General features: G+C 37.9%; 1 protein-coding gene across 1 annotated transcript in view; it reads right to left on the reverse strand.

Annotated features, from left to right (window-relative positions):
* Window positions 1–14,410, reverse strand: part of ATP2C1 (ATPase secretory pathway Ca2+ transporting 1) — a 124,148-nt gene that overhangs the window by 91,233 nt on the left and 18,505 nt on the right. The window lies entirely within an intron of this gene.

The raw sequence follows: 14,410 nt of genomic DNA on the forward strand, positions 1-14,410 counted from the left end.
GCTTTCCCCATTTTTACTCCCCTTGGTCAGCTCATTTCTTATCTTCCCAGAAAGAACACCTGGCTACTCTTCCAAAGCACCATGACAGCAAGTCAGACTTAACGAGCTATTACTAAACTAGAAGAAAAACGAGAAGCAAGAGGCCAGACAAGCAGAGGATGCACAGGTTAGTGAAGGGGTTGTGAACAAGTAGAGTAAGTCACAGAGATGGGAGTAATCATGGTCCCTACTTGATGCAGCTTCATAAACAAGTATCTTCGAAAAAGTGTTTAACACAGGGCTGGACAGTGGGCTCAGTTGGTTAGAATGCAGTGATATAACACCGAAGTCAAGGGTTCAGGTGCTGGTACTGGCCAGCCGCCAAAAATACATTAAATAATTGGGGGGGGAAAGGTGTTTAACATAATTCTAGCAATAAATCCGCAATTCAGACTTGTCTTGGGTCCTAAGCTGAGATTCTACACAGACAAAAAGTTTTGCATAATTAGGAGAAAGGAAAACAAAAGGTCCCAGTACTGAAACTTAAGAAACTATCTCAGTTGCCACATATCCACGTGATTTAAATAATACTGAAACTAAAATGATCATCTTACTGCCAAGTTACACATTTTTAAGCTTTCATGTGAAATGTTTTCAACCTTGGAAAATCAACATTTTTAGAATAAAATCTTTCCCGAAAATTTTTTAAGCAACAGCTCTTTTAGACAACAAAGGAGATCAAAGATAGATTGCATTATTAAAGTGTCAGTAAAGACACCTGTATGCATAAAGAATCTTTGTATTTACTCCAAAAAGTGGTAAATAGCAGAGGAAAACATTATTCCCTCAGTGTGACCAAATACACGTTTTCTAACCCCATTTATTAAAAAGGCACTATTGAATGTTTAAATACCTTACAGCAAAGAGCAGTAGTATTTTTCTACTTTTAATAAGGCAATATTAATGACTAAAAATTCTGAGGAAATTAGAGACAGATTACCTTTCTTTCATGCAAAACAAAGTCTTGAAGTTATTTTATAGCATAATATTTTTACATAATTAAGAAATTTAAAGCCTTAGAGAAAAAACTGGGAATTTCATAAAAGTTGTACACATTTTAGAGCTACTGAAATGTCCTTATATCAAGTCTATAAAACTAACTGAGATGGGGAAAGACTTCACTGAACCATTTCTAAGTTAAATACTGGAGAAGATTCCCCTCAAAATGACTTAAATCTTAAAAACAATGAGAACTAAACCAATTGACATATTTATTTTGTGAGATCATAAAGCAAAATTAAGAAGAATCAAATACATTTACACTTCCTGCAATGATAATGAGATTAATAAAATCTTTTATTGCTAAGATTCCTAAATCTGTTTCTTCCTATATAAAATGGGGATAATAGTGCCTAAACAGAGTTGTTTGAAGATTAAATCCACTAATATAGCATTTTACTCACCAGTAATAAGAGCTCAAATAATAGCTATTCTTCTCCCAAAAATTATTGAATATTTATATGTACATATTCAATAGTACTTATATAATTTGCTCAAGTTGGTCAATATACAAATTACTAATCAACGTGAGTAAAGTAAGACATAATAATTTTTCTATTAAAATACACTTTTCTATCATAATATTGGAAATTGCTAACTCTAGTACCCAATATCCAGTACTCACAAAATGTCTGTACTCACGAAATGTTTTTTCAAGTAATCCTTTGGTAGTTGGAACATAGATAGTGTCTACATTTGATCATACTTTACATAAAACACCTCAGGAGCATTCCATGGGCCCAAATGAGCTGAAAATCTCAAGAGAAGGAAATGAGATGATTTTGTTTAATAAAGAATTAGATGCTGAAGGGGCATGATAACTCTCTAAATATATGAAGGGTTGCTTTAAGATATTCTCTAACTTGCAACCACATCTACCGTCTCAAGTGTGTTCACAAATGGGAAAGTACTAATCAATTAGAAAGTCCTGCCCAGAATGTCAGATCACATTTAATTTTGCCATTCCAAGTGAGTACTGAGTGGAGTAGAAAGAAGCAAAAACTTACCAAGAAATACAAGGAGGCAATGAGCAACAAGGCATGTAGGTACTGTGATGATGAGCACAGAAGCTGCCCATTTGGAGGGAAGTGTTTTTATAAGCCTGCTTACCCCAATGGTGGTGCAGTGAAGCCACAGGGACAGAAAGTGGGAACATTAAGTAGATACTGGGCTCAAAGAAGAAACCAATTCTGGAAGCTCACTTAGGAAAGAAAACAGCAATCCCTCTAATGACAATGAAGAAGTTGTCACCTTTGAGCTAGGCGAGATGTTGCTTATGCACTGTCTGCAAGTAGGGATGATGACCTGACAGTCTCTGACAATAAATGGGACTTGTTTCGTGATGAGCTGCAGGATTTTTATTACTTGGATCTATAGCAACTTTGCATGGCAGGTGAATTGGTCTGCTGAGCCTCAGACAGCAGGTGTCCTCTAAAGCTGTGGCAGTGTCTGCTTCTCTCCAAGGCAGGCACAATCAACTCCAGATGCAGTCATAATAATTTTACCCAGGCCTGTTTTCTTAATCTCAATCCCTAATCTTTCCAAGGAATGCATTCTCTGCTTAAAAAGGTTATAAAGGGCCGAGCCCGTGGTGCACTCGGGAGAGTGAGGCACTGGGAGCGCGGCGACGCTCCCGCCGCGGGTTCGTATCCTATATAGGACTGGCCGGTGCACTCACTGGCTGAGTGCCAGTCATGAAAAAGACAAAAAAAAAAAAAAAAAAGGTTATAAAAATAAATCTTAAAGATAGTTTTCTTGTAACATGAATTTAACTGTCAGTTAGTGTAGATTTATTGTACCATCTGTTTTCAACCAGATTCACATGGTTCTTGGATACTGTTTATGGACTTCCCACACTTATTCTGAGGACCCCAGGTTCAAAAGTAAAAGCATCAGCCCTGTTTTGGGGTCCAAGATTAGGGGTGATGAGTGAAGGGATCTGACCTGGCACATAGCCATCTACTACAGACTAAAGAGGTAGATCCCTGAGGTTTCTAGTGAAATCTCCACATTCGTGTTTTTGTATGTGATTTCTATCCAGATAGTATAATCCTCACTATGTGCACTTGTTCAGTGACTGGTCTCATTTCATTGCACAAAAGTAATACTAATGGGTAAGCATAACCAGATGCAAATGCTTTGAGATGTTTACTGTGTTCCATGATAGAAAAACTATGAAAGAACACATATAAAAGATATAGCAGCATAAAATAAATGCAGAGTTGGAAGCTGACTCCAACGGGCTGACAGACTTGGTTTGTGCGAGTGCTTAGATGCAGTATTCTTAGTCTTACTAAGAAAACTTGGTTCAGTGGTTTCAGCCTAGCACAGCAGATAGACCCTAAAGGACAAAGCAGTACCAGCTTTGTCTATATAAATATAGAAATGGGGATGAGCCACAGATGTAAAACTATTTCGATAGCCCATATATTAACACAAAATGGGTCTTGGATATACAGTTGTATTTAATATTTCATGATCTCCTAGTCTTTCCAGTCCAGGTGCTTGTTGAAAACACTTTGTCCTCATTTGAGGGGTTTTTCTGGTCAGGTTTCTGTGTTTGTTTTTGTAGGTATTTGCCTCATTTTGCCCCTGAACTTCACAGGTAGACACATGTGATTCAAAACTACCTTCTAAAATGTTTACTGTGATGAAGTAAATGATTTGCAGTAATAGGTCCCACTACCACTAAAAAGGAGAACTTAGCAATCCTTAAGCTGTTATAAGAATTCCTTGATCAGGAATTTTAGCTTTGCATTTTGTTGCCCTAATTTCCTGAAAATAACTTTGAGATGCTCCTGATTTGTCCATCTACTGCTGCAATTCCTTGGATCCCACCCATTCTTTTACTGTACGAAAAAACAAGTAATTATTGCAGAGGTCTCTGTATTCTGCAACTGCCCTTTTGTAAGAAGTACTATTCCCAAATAAAACAATGCTTAAGGTTTTTTTGCTTGTTTGTTTAAGATAGAATAACAGCACGTTTGTATGTTGACAACTACTGGCCTAGAGGACGAGGCTAAAGGGCATAGTTACATGAAACTCAAACATTAGAATACTTTATCTTTAATAGGTAAATACCTTCTAAAATGAGGTAACACAATAGTCTTATATAATATTCCTGGGGAAAATTTAGCTTTTTTTTTTTTTTAAACAAAGTGTCACCTCATTCAGCACATGGATAGAAATCTGATTTTAAGAAGTAAATTAGCAAAGTAGTCCAAATTACCCAACAGAAGTCAAGCCATGGGTAAAAACCAAAAAGACTTCATCTCTGCAAAGTTGAGGAGTGTTAAGTTAGGGATATTAAAAGTTTTTCAAATCAACTCTTGACAATAAAAATTTTCCAACTTTCATTTGTAAATAATCAGAAAGACATCTAATGCCAAAGAAAATGCAATGTGGTATTTAATTTGTAAGAACCGGGCATTTCTCCACAGCTGTAAAACAGTAATGGCAAAGGAAGGAAAGGTTATCCTGGGAACTCTAACGTCAAACCATACAATTCCATGATACAAATGAGAAGAAGGAACACATGGGCGGGGGAAAAAAAAAGGGACACAGCAGTTCCAAAAAGACAATACTGACGACAGCAGTTCCAAACCAAGAACTGCAGGTTCATAGTGACTTACAGAAATCAAGCAGAACTACTCAACTTAAGAAGCAATTGTTTGTTGATTAAAGCCAAAAGTAAATGACATTAAATAATTCCACCTAGATGAAGTTGTAATTACTGAAGAACCTTATTACATGCATAAAACACAATCCGGGTAGAATTTGTACTTTTGGCACCTATCTACAAGCCATATTTGTAGAAAGGCCCATGACACTATCATTAGAAGTAGTGAAATTTGGTCCCAAAGATGTCCAAATGACTCCAAGTTTCTTTAATCTTTTTGCTTGAGAGTAAGGCATCCAGTTTTTTTCTGTAACACTATGTAAGTTCATTTATATCCACACAATGTACCATTCTTAGCTGGGTGGGATAATTTTACAATGTACCAGGTTTCAAACCAGAGCTGGAAAGATAGGACAAAGTCCCAGGCCCACCCCAACTTCAAATACAACAGCTTATAGCCTTTATATATATGTTTCAGCTTCAGCAAAAGTATTTAAACAAAAGGTTTTATAGCTTTAAAAAGGAGGGAAAATTGAAACCCTCCAGTATAGTGGTTCTCAAAATTTACTTGTCAGCAACAGAATCACCCAGAGGACTTTTTAAAATACAGGTTACTTGGCCCCATCCTCAGAATTTCCAAATCAGCAGGTCGGGCGTAGGTCCCAGAATATATGTTTCTAACAAGTTCTTAGGTGATGTTTATGCTGCTGATCCAGGGACTACACTTTCAGAACCACTGCTCTAGTCAAGGTCAGACTTGACTAGATCCGAATTTGTAATCCCAATTCCACATCATTAAAGCTCTGTGACTTGGAACAAGTTACCTAACTTCTCTGAGTCTCTTTCCTCAGTGGAAAATTGGGATAATACTTATTTTGATTTCAACAAGAACTAAAAGAAATACTATTTATAAAAATGTGTGTCACAGTGTCTTATGTATGGCAGGTACTAAAAACTGGTTCCCTTGCCCTAAAGTAACACTAAGTATAATTTCTGCATCACACCCACACTAGATCTTCACCAGGGTATGACCTGGTTTTATCCTCTGCAAATTTCTTAATAACATCCAGCATCAAAACAACTATTAAAGAAAAAATATATATTTAATGGACAATTACATAGCAACAAAATAGCATTGTTATCCTGAGGCATACACATGGCCTTTTAAGTGATCTTTCACTGACAGTATAAAAAGAGAACATAACTGATCAGAAAAATAACTTACTTGATCTTCTATGAATTAAATAGATCTTCTGAAAGGACCAAGCAAGTCCATGTATGAGAGTTCTTCAAAAAGTTCATGGAAAAATAAAATTAAAAAATAATACGAATCTTTCCACGAAGTTTTTTTAAGTACCCTCATATTTCACCTTTGAAAGTGCAGAGATTAAGGTTTCCAATTGCCAGACACTATATTTTATTGGCAAATACAGCAGCCATACAAGCAGGAAAAGTCAATCTGTCCTTGCTGAAGCTCTTCAAGGATCTACACTGCTGGCAAGGAGAGGAACAGAACTTGGCAAGTGTCTCAGAGAGGGCAGGTCTCATCAGCTTAGGATCACTATTCAACCCTACTAATGAAGAAATGCTGGCATGGGAAGGTAAAGGCACTGTAAGCATGTTCTTATGAAATACTGCATTACCCAAGAAGTAGGTTTAACTCCATTTTAAACACAAAGTAAAGGGTCCAAATTGAAGTAATATGTCTAAGATCACATAGATAACAAAATATTCAGAAACATCCACAAATGCCTCCTATAATATGCAAGATGCTAGTTTTTCCACCAACTACATCTGGCAAAATCACTAACAAAAATTCAGTCTCATCATCTAAAGGGCAATATGGAATGCGGTGACTCCCAAACTTGGGTGGATTTCAGAATCAGCTACAGGTGTGATGCTTCCTAAGAATACAAGTGTTATGAGGTATTCTCGCCAAAAAAGTTAAAGCTGAATCAGATCAAGTCTCCAGACCAGTGGTAACTAAGTCTAAAGCAATAGTTCTCAATCCTGGCTGCACATTAAAAATCACCTGGGAATATATTTTTTTTAATTCCTAAGGTCAGAAATCCAGACTAATAAAATCAGAATCCGCAGGGATGGTAGGTCCCTAGGAGAAAACTTTTTTTAAAAACCTCCCCAAGTGATAATGTTCAGCCAGTACTCTAGAACTATCCATCAATTTATAATAAAGACAGGAGATAGAGGAGCATATTAAACTATTTCAAAAGAATGCATTTAGCAAAACCCAGACTATAGGAAATTCTATAGGACAATCAACCTGACTTTGTGAACAAATAAGGAAACAAGAAAAAGAGTGGCATCTTTAAATTAAGAGATGTGTCTACCAATTACAATGTGTGTTTTTAAAAAATCAATCCAGGATCACAAGTTGCATTTAATTGTTTATCTCTTGCCTCCTTAAATATGAAACATTTCCTCAGTCTTTGTGTCTTTCATGACCTTCACACTTTTGAAAAGGACAAGCAGGTTATTTTGTAGACTATCCCTATTTTACAAATTACAATTTGGGTTTGTCTGATTTTTCTCATTAGCTTCAGATGATTTGTTTGTGTGGAGGAGGGGGAACACCACAGAAGTAATGTTGTAGCCTTCTCAATACATCATATCAAGAGGCATATCATATTTGTTATGAACTGAATTATGTACCCTCACCCCCCCAAAAATTCATACGCTGAAGTCCTAAACTAATGTGACTGTATTTGAAGAGAGGGCCTTTAAGGAAATAATTAAGGTTAAATGAGGTTCTATGGGTGGGTCCCTAATCTAGCAGAACTAGTATCCTCATAAGAGGAGGAAGACACCAGAAGTACAAGCACAAAGAGAAAAGGCCATGTGAGGAAAGGCTGTGTGAGGACTCAATGAGAAGGCAGCCTGTAGGGAAAATAGAGGAAAATGGTCAGGGCCCCTCAGACGTTCAGAATCTTGCTGAGCATTTGACGTAAATATGCACGTGTGCCCAGGTGTTCCTTGATTATTGTCTAATGTAATTGCACATGTGCATCCAGGTGTCCTGGGTTATGGACCTATACAAAGGACGAGTGGCTCTGATCCCGGGGGGCAGGGGGGTGGCCACTACTACTGCTGGAGGCTGTTGCTGCCAGTGCCCCTGGGATGCCCTAAGAGGCCACCGCAGCTGCTGCTTCTGCTGCTACTGCTGAGGACTGAGCCTGTGTCATCTGCCAACAGCTCCCAGAATCGTTTGCCAATTATCTAGCATGGTCCCGCATGTGAGGAGTCTGGTGACCCAGCCTGTACAACGGGTTTGAAGGGTCTGTGGGCCCTAACCCCTAGCCTTAAGAATAGAAATGGCCTAGCCATACAATAAGCATAGCCAGTTAGCTATTGCTGTAACCTGACAACCAGCATAGTAGCGTAGCCATACACAATCACATGGCCATCATCAAGCTATGAGAGGCCTCACCGGAAACCAACTCTGCCAGCACTTTGATTTTGGACTTCCAGCCTCCAAAAACTGTAAGAAAATAAATTTCGGTTTACACAAACCACACTGTAGTATTCTGTTATGCCAGCCCAAGCAAACTAATACAATATTGTTTGTCCCGTTAATTTTGATCACTTGGCTACAGTAGTATCTGTGAGATTTTCCCACTATCAAGTTACTATTTTTCGCTTTGTAAGAAATAAATATCATGTAAGGTGATACTTTAAGGCTAAGCAAAATGTCCTGTACTTTATCATCTTTTTGCTCACTACATAACTCTTGCCTGAAACAATTATTACCATGAGGATTACCAAATGGTTATTTTTCTGATCCTATCATTCCATCTACATGTGTTATGTGGAATCCTACTGAAAGGAAAAACTTTCCTTCCTATCTTTCCTATTTGTGTATCTGTGTGTGTGCATGCATGTGCACATATACACTTTTTATATCATGGATTTCCTACTTTATTGGTTATAATCCATTACTATCATTTTGTTGCTCAAATCGTCCCAATTGTGTTAGGGACACTTGAATAGGCCGACTCCTATGTCCTTTTGACATGTGCTCATCAATTTTTGAGTACTTCCTTGCTTTCTGGCACAAGATATTTCCAGCTTATCTTTATACTTCCCCTGCCCCAGCACTGCAATTAACCATTTCTCCAGAGAGCTTTAGTTTATTTTATTAACCAATAGGATTTATAAGTGTTATAGCTTCTCAGCCTTCACAACAGAGTTAAGGAATATACATACACACACATCTATATTTTTATGTCTATCTGTATGTATGTCAAAAATCATGAGTTCATGCTGAACCTGCCGATTCCAATCTAAATCCTCAGGGACTCATTCCAGCCTTTCCCTTTCCTTTGAACTCCCTTCTCTGACAGTAAAAAGCCTGACTTTCATTATCATAATCATCTTTACTTATTTGCTTTATTCTAGAATACACAGAGTAGTCTTGGAATTCTAACCATACCAACTGTGACAAAATCTACTGAACTACAATATCTGTGTACAGTTCTTTTTTGTCTTTAGTCTTATGTGTGTTTATAGTTCTTTTTGTCAAGAGCCTTTTAGGATTTCCGCCCCACTTCCTTATTAATTTTGAGCATATGAAACAGTACCTTATTTCTAATAGTCAAAACTATTGAAAAAAGGTAAAATCAGAGAATTCATACCCTCTCCACCCTTTTAATATCTCTGTACCACCTTCTTTATGTAACCAGTCTGTTTATACTTCCTATGTTTCCTTTTGCACAGATGAGCAGATACAGGTATATCCCACTGTTGATGAGAATGTAAAATGGTGCAGCCACTATGGAAAAAAGTATGAAGGTTCGTCAAAAAAATGAAAAACAGAACTACCATACACATACAAGGGGTCTTCAAAAAGTTCACGCAAAGTTTCATATTATCTTATACTTCTATTTTTCCACAAACTTTTTAAAGTACCCTTGTATTTCAGCAACTCCACTTTTGAGTATTTATATAAAAGAATTGAAATCAGTATTTCAAAGAGATGTTAGCACTCCAATGTTCTCTGCAGCACTATTCACAATATGATAGTGAGAGGTGTGGAAACAAATGTCCACCAACAGATGAACGAATTTTAAACATGTGGTATATACATACAATAAAATACTATTCAGCCTTAAAAAAGAAGAAAATTCTGCAAAATGCCACAACCTGGATGAACCTTGAGGAAACTATGCTAAGTGAAATAAGTCAGTCCCAAAAAAACAAATACTGCATGATTCCACTTATATGAGGATTCTAAAATCGTCGAATTCACAAGAATCAAAGAGTAGAATGGTATTTACCAGAGGATGGGAGAAGGAAATGGAGAGTTACTAACCAAGGGGCATAAAGTTTCAACCAAGCAAGATGAATAAGCTTTACAGAGAGAGCTGCTGTACAACACTGTACCTAATGGTCAACAATAAGGTACACTTAATTTGTTAAGAGTGTAGCTCTCATGTTAAGTGTTCTTACCACAATAAAATAAAATATTTCTAGAAAGAATATTTTTACAAGTGAAAAAATTTTTCATCTATCTTATCTCAAGCTTTAGTAGATTTTTTAAAATTCCAATTAGGGGTGCCTCATTTTAATTTTCACACAGTACCCTTTAAGCAAGATTCAGAAACAATCAATCCCATTCTGAGCCCATCACCCAAGGAAATCACAGTTCCTACCTCACTTTAAACACACTCCATGAGTATCTCTAAAAGGAATGTTACACATAGTAGGAGACCAAAAGAATCCTATTAGCTATACTTAAATACTTTGCTATTCATCACAAATAAGTTTGCTTTACAAGTCCTAATAATGCTGCCCTTCACATGAAAAAGTGGCTAACCCCCTACTGCTAGTAAGAAACACACCTCATTTACTTAAAGACAAGTGACTCAGAATGCCTTAGAGATGGCTGGCTAAATATAAAGTCCATAACCACACTACTGTGTGGCCTATGTGGAGGAGTTCTACTGCTAGTCCCTCTGCCTGAAATGCTTGTAACACATTTCAGCAGGGGAGAAGGACCAAGACCAGCCTGCATACCACAGACCCTACTAAGCTTTCAGGACTCATTCCTTCCATGAGCCTTTTTGTGACATCTCTCTGCAACCCTGAACCAACTACTCACCCCTTAGGACCCCATTCAGCTATCACAGCTCCTCCAACCTTGTCTTTTTCTCTCTACTACACAGTAAACTCAATGGCTACAAGAACTGCAGGTCACACAAACCAGCCTTGACCATGCTTAGCACACAGCTGGTGTTCACTAATTGTTAAACAAAAAGATAAATGAAAAACTAAGCTACCCAACCAGAGTTTTTCCTTAACTGTTTCAATTCTAACACTATGTCCCTAAACAAAAATACTCCTATTATTAAGAATAAATTAATCCCTGTAACTTCACACTTAAACCTTTCAATAAGTTCATACTTAAATATTTTCCTGATCTATTGGAAGGTGGCAAAGAGGGAATACTATTATCATACAAAGTAACTAAGGAGTCAAGGAAGATTCAGTGATCCAACAGTTTTCACTGAAGTGCCAATGCTCTATTTGCTCTGCATTATAACAATTGCAGAATATTTGGATAGTTCTCATACTTTTTCATGAATAACTGAGCTTCTTCCTACTGGAATCCATCTTCCTATGCTCAAAGTATGCCCTGGGGAAGGGAGGTAGAAAGTAAAAGAGAAGGGCAATCAAAATCTTAATTAAGCAAGTCACTCATACCTAGACAACTACTTGCATAACATATAGTTTATAACACATCTATATTTTTAATTTTTGCTTCAACCTCCAATCCTTTTATTAAGGTAATAAAAGACACCCCAAAATGATACTACTGAACACTAAGCAGCCAAAAGTAATTCAGCATGAATCAGTAATTTGAACGAATTTTTAGTTGTAAAACTATATGGCTTTAGCCTTAAACTCTAAAGAACAAAAATGTCTAGCTATGAAACTTTCACAGGGCATTTTCATTTAAAAAAATGAACTATTTATCCATAAAGGACCTGCAAGAAATATGTTTTTATTTTGAAGCTTTGAGTTAAAAAAAAAAAGTCTAAAGCTACTAATTTAGCATAAGAGTAGTTTATAAATGCTAGCAGTTTGTGTTATCACAGTGGCAGGTGGAGGAAGTGTAATAGAAAGAGTACAAGTAACAGTAAGAGGAGGAGGGGAGAAGGAGGAAGGGAGGAAGGAGGGAGGCAGGCATTTACACTTTTCAGCTTCTGAGTGCCAGTGTTGATGCTGAATATTTTGCTTCTGCTACTTCATGTAACACCCAGAAAACCCTTTGAAGGGGGCATTATTATTTTTCCTATTTTATAGATGAGGAAATTAAAGAAGTTAGGTAATTCATCCAAGATAAAAAGAAACTAGGGCTGGCCAAGTAGCTTAGTTGGTTAGAGCACTGTGTTATAACACCAAGGTCAAAGGTTCAGATCCCCTTACCAGCCAGCTGCAAAAAAACAAAAAACAAAAAAAACTAACAAAATGAGTACAATGTCTAACTCTAAAAGCACTCTTTCTTGACTATTATACTCTATTTAAACTATACAATGAATCATCAGGTCATCAAAACTAAACACTTCAAAGTAAATCAAGTTTAGAGGACTAATTTTAGTATGGTGAGACTACATTTAAGATCTAAGAACAAAGCTGCTTCTTTTTTTATTTTTATACTTATACACACACACACACACACACACATTTTTTGACAGCTGGCTGGTATGGGAATCTGAACCCATGACCTTGGTGTTATAAGGCTGCACTTTAATCAACAAGCAAAGTGGCCAGCCTTAAAGTTTCTTTTTAATCAAAAGCAAACTTGGTGCAAAGAAACTTCTTACCTTCCTAGCTCCTTCTTCCCCCAACTCCCAACACACACACCAAAAAATCTTAAATAGATACAGCAGCTGATTTTATTTTTGAAAAGAAAACAATGACCATTTAAAACCAGTATGTGGGAGAAAATAGCAGGAGTTGACTGAGGCTGAAGCCTGCCAGGACTGGAAAAGGGGAGTGCTGAGAGGACAGGTCAGAGGACCTGACCGCTGACCACTGACCTGAGGCTCTGCCCAGAAAAGAGGAGGAACAGCAAATGGACAGAAGAGGCTGGAGGTTTAAGGGACAAAAAGGGTCCTACTCTGAGCAGATAACCTTCACAAAGAGCAGTTGCCTATCCACTGCCAAAGATGCTGTCTGCCTTGAGGTGCTTAACCCTTTCGTTGCTTACAGCAGTGTGGAGTGGCACTTGAAGAGAATGCAGAAAAGGAAGGAACTCTTGGGAGGCTGAATAATATTTTATGATTCATCCGTGTACCCACGCCAGAGCAGGTAGGCACTGCTGTGGAACCCCCCAGCCCAGGCCAGGACACACCGTCCAGAGAGGGCCCCCAGAGAGGTCCACGAGCTGCCAGGCCCACATGCCCCAAGACACCCACGCCAGAGCAGGTAGGTGCCGCCACGAGACCCCCAGCCCAGGCCAGTGCACACCACCTGGAGAGGCCCTAAAGCTGCCAGGCTCACAGGGCCCCAAACCACCTGCATCAGAACAGGTAGGCACCGCTGCAGGACTCCTAGCCCAGGCCAGTCCCTGCAGCCCAGAGAGTCTGAGCCTCCTGCCCACAGGCGCCGAGGCAGCCATGCCAAACTGGCAGTCCCAGCACGATCCTAGTCAGACATTAGGGTCAAACAAGTGGATCGTGAAATCCCCTGCCACAATGACTAACCACCAAAGGAAAGATATCAGAAATATGAAAACTCAAGAAAGTACACCAACAAAGGGTAATAATAACTCTCAAGCTCTAGATCCTATAGAACAAAAAGTCATTGAAATGGCTGACAAGGAATTTCGAGCATTAATACTAAGGAAACTAAATGAGATACAAGAAAACTCAGACAACACAATGAAATGAGAAAAAGTATGCAGGACCTAAAAGAAGAAATGTACAAATAAATCAATGCCCTGAAAAAGAATGTAGCAGAGCTTGCAGAGCAGAAGAATTCATTCAACGAAATAAAAAAAAACACAGCAGAGAATTTAACTAGCAGGCTAGAACAAGCAGAAAAGATAATTTCTGACCTTGAAGATGGGCTGTTTGAAACAACACAGGCAGGCAAAAAAAAAAAAAAAAAGAATTAAAAACACTGAAGAAAATCTCAAGAGAGATAAGAGACTTTAAGTGCTCAAATATGCAAACCATGGGTATTCCAGAAGGGGAGGAAAAAGGAAATGGCATTGAAAACATATTCAACAAAACAATGGCAGAAAACTTCCCAGGTATAGGGAAAGACACAGATCTTCAGATTCAGGAAGCTCAAAGATCCCCAAACATATTCAGCCCAAAAAGGTCTTCTCCAAGACATGTTATAGTAAAACTGGCTAAACTCAAAGACAAAGAGAGAATCTTAAAAGCTGCAAGAGAGAAGCAGCAAGGCACCTATAAGGGAACCCAATCAGACTAACATCAGACTTTTCATCACAAATGCTAAAAGCCAGAAAAGAATGGGATGACATATTCAAAATACTAAAAGACAAAGACTGCCAGCCAAGAACACTTTGCCCATCAAGGCTATCCTTCCAAAATGAAAGACAAATAGTATATTTCTCAGACAAACAAAAACTGTGGGAGTTCACTACCACATGGACAGCCTTACAAGAAATTCTCAAGGGATTACCAAGTTTGGTACCTGAAAAACAAACACCACTGCCATAAATACTCAAGAAAAAACAACACCCAACAGTCAAATAAAAATGCT

Source organism: Cynocephalus volans, chromosome 11 (assembly GCF_027409185.1).
Source record: "Cynocephalus volans isolate mCynVol1 chromosome 11, mCynVol1.pri, whole genome shotgun sequence".
In the NCBI taxonomy this organism is placed as follows: Eukaryota; Metazoa; Chordata; class Mammalia; order Dermoptera; family Cynocephalidae; genus Cynocephalus; species Cynocephalus volans.